This window comes from Amphiura filiformis, chromosome 18, assembly GCF_039555335.1.
Source record: "Amphiura filiformis chromosome 18, Afil_fr2py, whole genome shotgun sequence".
Classification (NCBI taxonomy): Eukaryota; Metazoa; Echinodermata; class Ophiuroidea; order Amphilepidida; family Amphiuridae; genus Amphiura; species Amphiura filiformis.
The window spans coordinates 48,791,408-48,804,237 of NC_092645.1; positions in this window are offsets into that span (position 1 = coordinate 48,791,408).

A 12,830-nucleotide genomic window follows, 5' to 3' on the forward strand; every position below is an offset into this window, starting at 1 on the left:
TTCATGTTATTACGGTACTACTTTACTGAATGGGACCAAGTTTTAAAAACGGTGAAAAGCCACACAGGAAAGATTTTTTATTTTTTTTTCCTTTTAACGTTTTGAAACGTTTTTTGGTAGATTATATCTAACCGATAATACCCGATCAAAATGATGCAACCGGGGAAGTTCTTTTTCGTCTTTGCCCCGATATGTTTGTAAGTAGGCTTAGCCCCTCCCCAACCACGAGAGAGCTGGTTACGCTCCTTCCCGTGTCTGTAATGTGTCACGGCGGCCCTGCGAATAAGTAGATATTTCGGAAAGTGTTTCTTCATTTGCGATGTCAAGTTGCCAACCGGGATATTTAATCACTAAGTTTAAGCCCATCAGGGCGAAGTTTAACATTTATCCCTTAGATGACCTTTGACTTCGGATGACCTTGATTTAGTTTTGCCATGTTCCCCTCATGTAGGATTCCACCCAAAAAGTTTGAGCCCCCAAAAAACCAAAGTTAAAAATTTAGCAACGGATGACCTTTGACCTCGGATGATCTCGATTTTACTTTTTTCATATGAAGGATTCCACCCACAAAGTTTGAAATTTAGCCCCAATGTGACCTTTGATCTCAGTTGATCTTAATTTCATTTGGCACATATGGTTCCCTCGTATCAAGGATTCAGTCCACCCACCGAGTTTGAGCCCGATTGAACCTCAAATTTGGTGACCTATATGACCTTTGAAACTCCCCTTCAACAGCGCACGCCCGGTACCTATAGACCTTTTTCCCTCTTTCCCATCATGCACTATTCCAGGGGGGTATGAGTGTCGCAAAATACATCCCTGGGGGAGTACATAGAGTTCATTACATTCTGGAATACGGACATTTCGGCTGGTGCCTTCATCACAAAAAAGGAATCTCCGATAATGATGATAATGGCGCCACATTCACTAATACCTTTCGGGGGCAAAAAACAACATTTCTATGCCTTATGGACATGGTGTCGTCGCCAAAAAAAGTTTCCTGTTATTGATACCTAACTTTGTATACATTTTATAGACCTAATGGTGAAAAACTTATGACGGGACACGCAGTGATATTTTACCGGCGTCCGTTTCACATTTTTTTCGGGGTTGAAAATAAAACGAAAACAAAATCTCTTCTACATCTAAAGAAATACTGGACAGGACCAATTGGTATCGACGTCCAGATTCTGGTGGCATCACAAATGTCTAAAAACAACTCAACTGAGGGTGCATAATCCAAGGGTGCGCATAAAAACAGTGGCTGGTGCAGAGTGGCTTAGTTTGATGAGGCTGGGGTTGAATCCACTGGCTCGCCTGTGTACAGCTGAGCTGAGTGAGTCTGTATGTAGCTCCAGACCTTGGTGTTGAACGATTTGGTTGATGTTGACTCATGAATGATGGATGCAGGAAGTATGTTCCACTGGGTGATGGTACGGGGGTAGAAGCTATACTTGTGAGTCATGGTTCTGGCACCGTGGTTGATGTATTGGTTTGGTCTTTGGCTACGGGTTTCTGCTCTGTCAGGAATGTCATCAACAGATATAAACTTCTCGGGGATGGAGAGTGGAAGATCACCTGAGTTGATCTTGTGCAGCATGGTCAGACGTGTTGCTGTTCTTCTGTCTTGAAGAGAGGGCCAATTCAGCTCCTGAAGCATATCGGAAACGCTGGCCTTCCGTTGATAGTTCCCTTTCACAAAGCGGGCCGCTTTCCTCTGGACTGATTCAAGGGCTGAAATGTGCTTCTTGTGATAGGGATCCCATGCTGTACACGAATACTCCAAGATCGGTCTTACTAGAGAAGTGTATGCCTGCTGTTTGATATTCTCAGGACATTTGTGTAGGTTGCGTTGAAGGAAGTTGAGAGATTTCCGGGCTTTGCCTGTGATGTTGTTTATGTGTGGACCCCAGTCTAGCTTTGACGAGAGTTCCACACCCAGGTACGGATGGTGTTCAACTTGTTGTAGGTCAGTCCCCATCATATTGTAGATCGACTTGACAATGTGTTTCCTCTTGTTTGTGATGCGAAGACGGGAGCACTTTGCAGGGTTAAATTTCATCTGCCATTCATTGGACCACTGTGTCAAGGTGTCAAGATCCTTTTGAAGAAGTGCAGCATCCTTCTTGGTGTTGATTTGTCGATAGAGTAGACAGTCATCAGCAAACAATCGGATGGAGGATGAGATGTTGTCAGCAATATCATTGATGTACAATAAGAAGAGGAGTGGTCCTAACACAGTACCCTGGGGTACTCCGGAATCCACGGTTGCATCCGTTGACCTCTCACCATCAACAACAACAGCCTGAGTGCGAGATGTTAACCAGCTTTCAATCCAAGTGTTGGTAGTGCCTTGTATACCATACCATCCTAACTTGTACATAAGTCTTCTGTGAGCTACAACATCGAAAGCCTTGGAGAAATCCAATATCAGGCAGTCAATCTGTTGTTTCTGGTCAATGCCACTACTTAGATCCTCCAGTGTTGCTATCAGCTGAGTCTCGCAACTATGGTGTTTCCTAAACCCATGCTGAAATTCATTCAAGATGTTGTGCTGATCTAGATGAGCTCTGATGTTACTGGAGATGATGTGCTCTAACACCTTACATGCAATACAAGTTAGGGAGACGGGTCTATAGTTGGCTGGCTGGGTCCTATCACCCTTCTTGAAGACTGCTGTCACATTGGCTTGCCTCCAATCTTCAGGAATATCCCCGGTGTCAAGAGATTGCTGAAATATGATTTGTAGTACAGGTGCAAGGATGGAAGCATGCTCTTTCAAGATTCTTGTTGGAACCTGGTCTGGTCCTGATGCTTTCCGAGGGTTTTGAGAAGCAAGCAGCTTCTCAACTCCAGCTACAGTAATGGTGATGTCAGGCATTGTCGGAAATGGACTTGGACCTTTTGCTGGTATAGAAGAAGTATCTTCCGTGGTGAATACTGAGCTGTACTGCCTGGACAGGGCTTCAGCTTTCTCCTTAGCAGAAGTGACGACTTGATTCATGGAGACCAAGGATGCTATTCCCATACTATCTCTTTTCAAAGATTTGACATACTTCCAAAGATTCTTGGAACCACTGTCTGGCTCTTCAAATATGCCATTGATGTAATCAGTATGTGCTTCATTCAACTTTTGCTTGATGAGGGTTTGAAGCCTTGTGTACTTGTCCCAGTTCTTCTTAGACTTGTATTTCTTATAGGTGGTGTACCGCCGCTTCCTCCACTTCATCAGTCGCTTGATCTCGGATGTCATCCAGGGAAGGTCTCCACTAGCTTTAAGACGCTTAGTAGGGACATTCTTATCCATTATGTTCTTCACTTCTTGCTTGAAGTAAGACCAATTGGCTGATGCAGATCTTGATTTCCAAGTCTCACAGAAGTCAGTGCTGAAGGAGGTAAGATCTTTCTCCATAGTCTCATTGTCAGCTTTATTGTGCAAGTAGATGGTTCTGGGTTTCTTCTTATTCCTTGTGATGTCGATGTTACAGTCGGCCGTGACAGCTTCATGGTCACTAATACCTGGAATGGCTCTAACTCTGGCCAAGCTATCTGGTGTATTGGTAAGCAGCAGATCTAGAGTATTATCCAGTCGTGTAGACTCCATCACAAGTTGATCCAAGAAGTAGCCATTTGTCATATCAAGCATTGTCTCATTAACTAAGTAGCCATACTGTGGATTTGGACAGATTGTGTTGGTTTCCCAATCAATTGATGGCAGGTTAAAGTCACCCATGAGAATAACTCTGGGGATGGTACGACCTTTGAACAGCTTCTCAAGATCACTATGAAGACTTAGCAGGCTGGAGTTGTCTCTATTTGGAACTCTGTAGAAGCTTCCAAAGTAAACTGGTGGTGATTTCCCAGATTTGACTTTGATCATGGTTAGCTCACACTTCTTCCCAACTCCGGTCACTTCGCTAGCAACAATATCATCCTTGTACGCAACAAAAACTCCGCCACCATTTCTATCTCTATCCTTGCGTTGGACTTTGTAGTTGGCAGGAAATACTTCAGCACTACTGAAGGAGCTGTCAATGTGGGACTCAGTTCCCATAACAATATCAGGTTGTTCAAGGTTGATCAAGGAAGCAAGTTGGTTTCTTTTCCCTGTACCCTTCAGTCCAGCACAATTGACGGTCATGAGCTTAAACTTGCGTTGGGGACGTTTACGGGCTGTGTTTGGTTTCCCCTGATTTGATGCAGGCGCGGGACTAGAAGTCATCGGGCCAGGATCAGGATCAATATCTTTATCGGGTGGCTCAGAATCAGAGTCGGATTCTGCTAATAAGCTGAATGAGTTTTCTGTGTCTGTCATCAGGTCACCAAATAGGCTACTACTAAAGCTCGGCATGGCACAATGCGGACAAATCCAGCTGAACCCCTGTTGACTGTTCATGAATTCTTTGTACAATTTACCTGACACTCCACCACATTTAATATGGAACCATTGAAAACAGCCATCACATTCAACTCCTCTGTGGGTATATGCCACTGGTTTATTACACAAGCCACAAGGGAATTTGGTAGGGCCAGGATTTTCTTCAATATCCCCACTCAGCAAGATGAGAAGGAACATCAGCCATAGGTAGAAGCAATTAGTGACTTCAGGCAAGCAGCCAAACTGTTTGGTGTTACATGATCGCGATGTAAACAATGTAACCAATGTAAACAATGCATGTAGACTACGGCGGGAATCCGCCATTTTGGATCGAACTCACCCAGTTCAGTCAAGCTGTGAAGTTTCTTCAAGTAAATATCCAAATCAACAACACATCTTCCGGCGATTTCCAACCAGATAAGACCTTGAGAAAAAACCCAAACAACTGTTCATGAGTGGAAGGCAAATTCTGACAAAATCCTTGGAAAATTTTGACCCAAATCGGGAGCGATGTTCAGAGACATGTTGCGATGCCACCACAACATTATACACCATTATACAGATGTTCTGCATCGCTCCGTAACTGCATCACTCGTGTATTCAATAATTGCATACTTAGTAACATCGATGGCCTTTACGATAATCCGCATATATATGCACACGATCTATGAGGTTGATGAACTACGTCATACCCCCTGGAATAGTGCATTGTGGGATAGATGGAAAAAGGTCAATCCATGTCCGAAATATCGGATCGATGCGTAGAATCGCGGCGAAACGCATAGCCGGATAGACACACCGCGCTCATTATTTTTAGTATAGGCCTATAAGAAATATATTCGATCCTATACCATCATGACCTGGACTTTTTTTACTACCCAAAGTGTTCAAAAAATCCAAAAATCTCTTCTTCAGTGGTTGGTTTAAAGAAACGTATGTAAAACTGTTTGTATTTTTTAAATATAATAAAAAAAATCGCTACCAGTGTGACTTATACTTTGTGCTAGTTTGGTTCAATAAAAATTCTCATTGAACTTATCAGCAATTATCTTAGGATTTGGTATTGTATCCCACTTACTTACACATTTTTGAGACATGTTACGCCTTTTACTTCTCAATATATTGTTGAGAATCGTCCAAGTATTTCTCATAATGTACCTTTTCGCCAGCCGATAGGCTGGCTATGTGTTTCGTAGTTCGGCGTTGTAGACACAAATTATTATAGCCTATTAGTATTGGTATAGATTATTTTATTTTTTATGGTGAAAATGTTTTAAAGTGTTGATATTCGATTTGTTAGGAAAAGAATGTATGTTTTGCCGTTTCAACGAACGAAAACGAATGAGTATTGCCGAAGTTACGACTTTACAAGTTATAGGTTAGGCCTACATGTAACAATAATTATAGTTCTATATCAACGTGATTAACGAAAGAAAATTATATCACCTATGACGTCATATCAGTGGCATTTGACCACTGAGACCACTGAGCACAGCATGATATGTTTGGTTGCGTGTGAGTGCATTGATCATGTTGATAACAGATCTAATGTTGTTAATGTTTATCATCAAAGTAATTATCTATCCTATCCTGTATCAGTGTTATGAATAAAAATGACAGAAAATATTATTGATAATTGCTATCTTAAACATCAGTTTGGTCTTTTCAACGGGAAAAAATCTGATGCAAAATAAAGTTGTTAGGGCCTAGTTATAATATGCCCCCATAATTTATCCATGTAGGCCTATAGTATTGAACAATGCACCCCGTTTTACATGCACTTATAGATAAATATATAATTGTCTTACTTTATTAATTTAATAACCTACATATTGATTATAAATAAAATGACACACAACTAAAATTAATCTTTTTTGATTCATAAAATTACAATCATGCAACAAAATTATTGAAGAGAAAACACACAATGCAGATTATAGAATGGAGTAGGTAAGATGCCACGTCCACAGCTTCGCAGGAGTTTCGGACTAACAATCAACACATTCAGAAAAATACAGTTTAAGTGAAGATTGCAGTAAATAATCAGTCCTTTTGATTAAATACATTTATAATGTGCTTGTCATTATCTATATACTATAGTAAACGATTGCGAATTAATATATAATTATAGCCAATTAACTAAAAACTGTAGTGTATTTCCTAATATTAATAATAAGCATGTGTAAAAGGCAGACAACACAAAAAGACAGAACAATTTGGAGTAATGAATTAAAGAGTTGACAGGAGTTATACGGTCGTAGGAATTGATATTTTTGCTCTTTCAGTGTGCATGTTCTCATCATTGATGGTTTGGTGGACTGTCATAAAACATGATGGATATAATCGTGATCCTAAAAAAATGCCTTTCATGGTGACCCAAACTTACTTCGATACGATTTATATTTAGAAGTGTTTTCCTCAGTTGGTTTTTGATTATAATTTAGGGTTTTTGATTATGATTTCTTGTACAATGTACTCTCTTAAATGTGAAGATTGGGATGAGGGAAAAGTCCCAATTTAGATTGAGAAATCAGTCTTTTGAGAAATTCGATTTTCAATCTAATTTTAGACTTTCCCCTCAACACAGTCTTTAAGATTGATTTTTCAATCTTTCGTTTTAAGGGGGGTCGATCTTTTGTGCGTAATTATAGCGGGCCAGGGGATTCACTCTATCATTAAAAAAAATATTTGAAGAAGTCAAAGAGCCCTGGGAATAAAAACTGTAGTGTAATTCACGCCAGATACAATTTCTTTATATATACGACAAAATTAATTTTTGTAATCGATCAAAAACAAACGTTTTATATCAATTTTAAATTTAGCCTGAATCCGTAAATATGGTACCTCTCGCCCTTTTTTTAGGTCAAGGCTATTTTTACCCAGGGCTGTCAACTCTCACGCATTGGCCGTGAGTCTCACGCATTGGGTCACTTTCTCACGGTCTCACGCCAAGGTAGTATAATATCACGCCTAGGTAATAAATCTCACGCCAAAGCTTGAAAATGAGTAAAATCTCACGCATCGTCATGAATAATGTGTTGCTTTGTTGTTTTTTGAAAAAAAAAAAAAAATGGGATCTTTGGGTAAAAGGAAGTTTAGTAAAACAAACAAGGGGGTTGTGGGTGAGAAGGAGTTGAAAAATGGGTGCCAATGTGGCCGCACATCCCCGTCACCCATCCCCCGGTGACAAACTGTCGGAGTATTCGTTAGTAACATCTCTTAATTTAGTATCAGTATAGCATGTAGTCACCGTCAATATCAAAATATTTATACAAATTTTCATCAATGTACTCTCTAAATTCCAAAGAGTGAAAAAATCAATCCTCCTCGGAGTGACTCTTCGGGTCAATCGAAAAGATTGACATTTCAATCTACCAAGAGTGAAAATCACATATTTGTCTCCATACGAGTAAAATTTTCACTCTGCAAAGAGTGAAATTTCAATCTTTTTATAGTGAAATTTTAATTATTTTCACAGAGTGTTCCCTCAACACAATCTCTCTCGATTGAAGTTTATTTATGTTTATTAAATTTAAACACACTAGATTGAAATGTCAATCTTTTCGAGTGACCCGAAGAGTCACTCCGAGGAGGATTGACTTTTTCACTCTTTGGAATTTAGAGAGTAGTGGTTAAATGGTAAATTCATTGTATCATTGCAGTTACACAAAAACCAATAATGATTGTTATTGTTCTACTCAGAATCAAATTGATACATGATTTATGCACAAGACATTTACAAGTATTACATAATGAGTGTTCTGTGAATTTTCTTAACACGTTGTTGGCATACAGAATAAGGGCTACATTCATAATATCAAAACAATATAAAATGTACAGAAAACAAAAAGCTCAATTTCAAAACAATTAAAAAACAAAAACAAATTATTTGCACTCAAATAATTTCTACGTACTTTTTTATAATTGTAAATTTCTCCGTTGTAAAGCATCCATATATGAGGAAGAGACGCGATCTTCATCGGTTGCATGCCAGAGACCTCGTCCATAATGGCCAGATGATGGAAGGCAATGCAACAATTCCGAAAATGATGAATGTTTTCCACGCGAAATGCATCGGGGCCTCGATGAGCGATAGTAAAAGCACAGCGAACTTGCTTGGTGACATCTTCGTCACTACCAAAGATTGCCCAAATTCCACACATGATGATTTGATTTTGATCAGTTTTATAGTAACCTACTCGGGAACCTACTAGTTCCGGACTGTAGCAAGTTTGACAAGTTTTACAAAATGATACACGCAACTCCGAACTCGGCACCCACTTTTTTGGATAAATGTATTGGTAATGTCACTGGCTTTAAACTTTGGTAGACAATAGAATAACCATTGATTGACAAAGTTACCCCTGCGTCCCTGCGTATTGACAGGCACATACCGTCACTTCCGATGTTGAGTGCCCCCCGGGCAGAAAACACTTGATAAGAGGAAGCCATAATCGATCTTTTCTCAGAACGTCACGCCCCACTGGCAATGCTGTACCACATCTGATAAGATTATAATAAGTTCATTTTACCTTGAGGGGGAAGACAAGCGGCTAGGGTACGCAGGGATAACCTTGCCAATCAATGCTTATTCTATTGTCCACCGAAGTTAAGCCCATGACATGACATCACCGATACAATTATCCATGATCAATCATATCGATAGGCGATTATCCCCAATCTCTGACCTGCATGTGCAACATTAAAAAGTTAAATTAAATATCAAATTATAGGCCTACAGTTTGATTTGACAACGAAAATAATCACAATGTTAAAAACATGGTAACAATATAAATTATGTTAAATAACTTTAATTATAGATATAGTCTAAGATAAAATCTATCTACATTTTAATTATGAAAGAGCAACACCTGTAATAATAATAATAATAATAATAATAATAATAATAATAATAATAATAATAATAATAATAATAATAATAATTATAAAAATAATAATAAGAATAATAATTATTATTATAATTATAATAATATCAGTTTTATAGTAACTATTTTACCAGTTCTGAGCTATGGATTTTATGTGAGTAAAATAACTTTCACATGCTACTTAAGGCAGCTGTGTACTCGAGACATTGTTTCTTTCGCAAAATTGAGTTTTTTTTTATATGTTTGTACTTTATTATGTTTTTTATAAATACAAGGAATGAAAATCCAGATTTGTAAACTCCAACTGCAATATTTTAAGGATTTTATTTCACTATTCCACTCGTGTTTGAAATTGAAAAGGAAAGAAAATCTTTGTTGTACCAGCAGGGTACACGCGCGCAACAACGCATCGCGTTGCGTATCGCGCAATTTGTTAACGCACAAATACGCTACGCATACGCGACGCTTATCTGCATGCGCGGTGCATCTTATGGAAACACCACTGAAGCACAAAAACGTTTTAGCTGATAAAATGTGGGTTTTTTCAAGTTCTTTCCCCCGATTTAAATATCAAGTTATGAATGGATTTCACTCAAACTTCTCAAGGGGCCGTGGATTTACCCGATGTTTATGTAATGTAAGGTAGAAAAATAAAAAACTGCCGCATTCTCCTGCGAGATTCGATGAAAGTGCAAAATGTGACCACTTTAAACTTCAACGGTCATCATTTCTCGGTAAAATGACGATTTAGGTACACGATAACTCAATAAATACAGCATCTATAGGTAAGCAAATATGATCATCGTAAAAAGCATGATCGACTCAAGAAACGGTTTTTGATTTTTTTTTATATTTTGGTATATTTACGATTTTAGGCATCATTTTGTGCAAATAGGCGTTTGTGAATTTTAAAAGTTCAATTTGATGCCTTATATGGTCAATATCTCAAAAAATAAGGCCGATATCAAAAAAATAAAAAAAACAGTTTTTGGAATGGAGCCTCAAGATTGAGCTAAAAACAAAATAAAATATTTTGGAAAGAGTGTTTTTTTGTTATGATGTACCTAACAAATATTGCCAAAAACTCCCTTTTTTGTGATTTTCTACATAATTGTCTGTATTTATATTAAGATTTATTGATGTCTTGCCTTCATAAAAATGAATAATTACAAAGTTATTGCACTTTTACTACATGCATGTCTGAGAGTACACAGCCTCCTTAATGTGACCATGGTAGGTACACAGCTAACTTCTACCAGTACTGGGCCAGTAATAAGCCGCTTTATCACTCGCCCAGTACTAGCACCAGTACTGGGCTAGAAAAAGTCAGCGCTAGCACTGGGCAAGACAAAGTCGGCTAGCACTGGGCAACTACTAGCGCGCTACGTATATGGCTCGCAATTGTGCCGGATCAGTGCCAAGTGCTAGCCGACTTTGACTGGCCCAGTAATTATTTCACCAGATCTGGCCAAGTACTTGTGGGTGACGCGCTCATACTAGCGAAGCAGTTCCCAATCAATTATGTTTTGAGTTTTTCACCCGTCTTTCACATGTTCACGCGTCTGGTTTTTAAGCCATGTTTTTAGGCTTTTAAATAATATTAGAACTTCCTCGTTGTGGATATGAATTATAGGCCCCGATGCTGAGCCTTCGTATAATATAAATGGCAACTTTTTTTTTAAAGCAATTTATATTAAAAACAACCCTGGCCTTGCTGAAGCCTCATGCATACGCAAATGCACGAATACCAGGCCTGCGTCTACATGTCTATTCTAACTTGTACTGTATAAATTAAATTATGTAACACCCTATTTTTGAAAGTTTGAGTAGGCCTAAATAAGGAATCAGTGCAATGAGACTTGTAAATTGTAACGGCCTACAAAAAAAATGATACGGTAGGCCTACCTTGTGTGTAGCCGAAATGCAATTTATTTGGATCAGCTTAGGCCTAGCCCTAGGCCTATATAGTTTAACGGTTTCGATCAGTGTTCTTTCTCAGTGAAAAAGTGCAAGGCAATTTTAGAGCTAAGCCATAGGCCTATTTGTAAATAAAAAATCCATTTTAGGCTAGGCCATATTTTAAATGTGTGAATCGGAAGTCTTTATAATTTTTTTTTCAAAAACAATGTGAGCTAGGTTTTAGACTGATGGGGTTCCGACAAAAAATAATTTTTACTAAAAAGTCGCTTTTAATTGAAAAGGTTGCTTTTTTATGAAAAGTAGCCTTTTTCTAAAAACATGTCTTTATAAAAAAAAGTAACCTTTTTTCTAAAATGCCATCCGTCATTTTTTATCTAAGTCGTAATTGTTTAGCGGGGTTTCGGACTGACATGGTTTCGTACTTTTGGGGTTCTGCCGAAAAGGAAGTCTCACTTTTTTTACTTCTGAAATGACGTCTTTAAAAAAAGTCGCCTTTATCGGAAATGATTTCTTTAAAAAGTTGCCTTTTCCTGAAATGACGTCTTTAAAAGTTGCGCTTTTTAAAAAAATATCTTTGGAATTTTTTTTTCTGAAATGACAATTACGTCTTTTTACTAAAGTCGTCTATTTTTCTGAAATGACGTCTTTTTAAAAAAGAGTCTCCTTTTTCTGAAATGACGTCTTTTCTTTTTCTTCTTTCTGAAATGACATCTTTTTATAAAAGTCGCCTTTTCCCTAAAATGACGTCTTTGAAAAGTCACATTTTTCTGAAATGGCGTCTTAATAAAAGTCGCCTTTCTGAAATGTCTTTAAAAAAAGTTGGCTTTTTTTTCCTGACATGACGTCTTTTTTAAAGTCACCTTTTTCTGAAATGACGTTTTAAAAAAAAATGTTGTTTTTTCCTGAAATGACGCCTTTAAAAAGTCATATTTTTTTCGCTTTTTTTCTAAATGTCTTTTTAAAACAGCCGCCTTTTTCTGAAATGTCTTAAAAAGTTACCTTTTTCTTTTTTAAAAAAGGTCTGAAATGTCTTTTTAAAATAGCCGCCTTTTTCTAAAATGTCTTTTAAAAAAGTCGCCTTTTTCTGAAATGACATCTTTTAAAATAAAAAGTAGCCTTTTTTTTTTTCTGAAATGAGCGTCTTTTTAAAAAAAATCGCCTTTTCCCTAAAATGACGTCTTTAAAAAGTCGCATTTTTCTGAAATGGCATCTTTATAAAAAGTCACATTTTTTTCTTATATATCTTTTTTCCTGAAAAAAAGTTGCTTTTTTACGAAATGTCTTTTTAAAACAGCTGCCTTTTTCTGAAATGTCTTTTAAAAAATCGTCTTTTTCTGAAATGACATCTTTTAAAATAAAAACTAGCCTTTTTACTCAAACGACATCTTTTTAAAAAGTTACCTTTTTCTTAAATGTCTTTTTAAAAAAGATCCTTTTTTTCTGAAATGTCTTTTTAAAATAGCCGCCTTTTTCTAAAATGTCTGTAAAAAAGTCGCCTTTTTCTGAAATGGCATCGTTTAAAATAAAAAGTAGCCTTTTTCTCAAATGACATCTTTTTAAAAAAGTCACCTTTTTTCTAAAATGTCTTTTTAAAACGGTCGCTTTTTCTGAGATGATAATCTTTTAAAAGGTCACCTTTTTCTGAA